Genomic DNA, 396 nt, shown 5'->3' with positions numbered 1-396 from the left:
ATATACAGTTTTCTGTGCGTCTGATATGAATAGACAGCTAAACAAAACGATAGGAACCTTCTCCAGATAGAGAAATAGATAGAGTAATGGAAATAGTTAAGTTAGTAGAGGAATAAAAATAATATACAACAAATAATAAAACATTAGCTTGTACATGACGCATTTATGTATGAGCGTGTGTGTATATATATAAATATATAAGTATATATATAAATATATATAATTATATAACTATATATGTATATATATGATTATATTTATATATATTTCTATACACATGTATGCTTCTCTGTACAAGTACATATATGTTATACTAATGTATGTATGCATATATGTATATATATATATATATATATATATATATATATATATGTGTGTGTGTGTGTGTGTGTGTGT

This window comes from Octopus bimaculoides, chromosome 1 (genome assembly GCF_001194135.2).
Source record: "Octopus bimaculoides isolate UCB-OBI-ISO-001 chromosome 1, ASM119413v2, whole genome shotgun sequence".
In the NCBI taxonomy this organism is placed as follows: domain Eukaryota; kingdom Metazoa; phylum Mollusca; class Cephalopoda; order Octopoda; family Octopodidae; genus Octopus; species Octopus bimaculoides.
Note: the sequence above shows the minus strand (reverse complement) of the source record.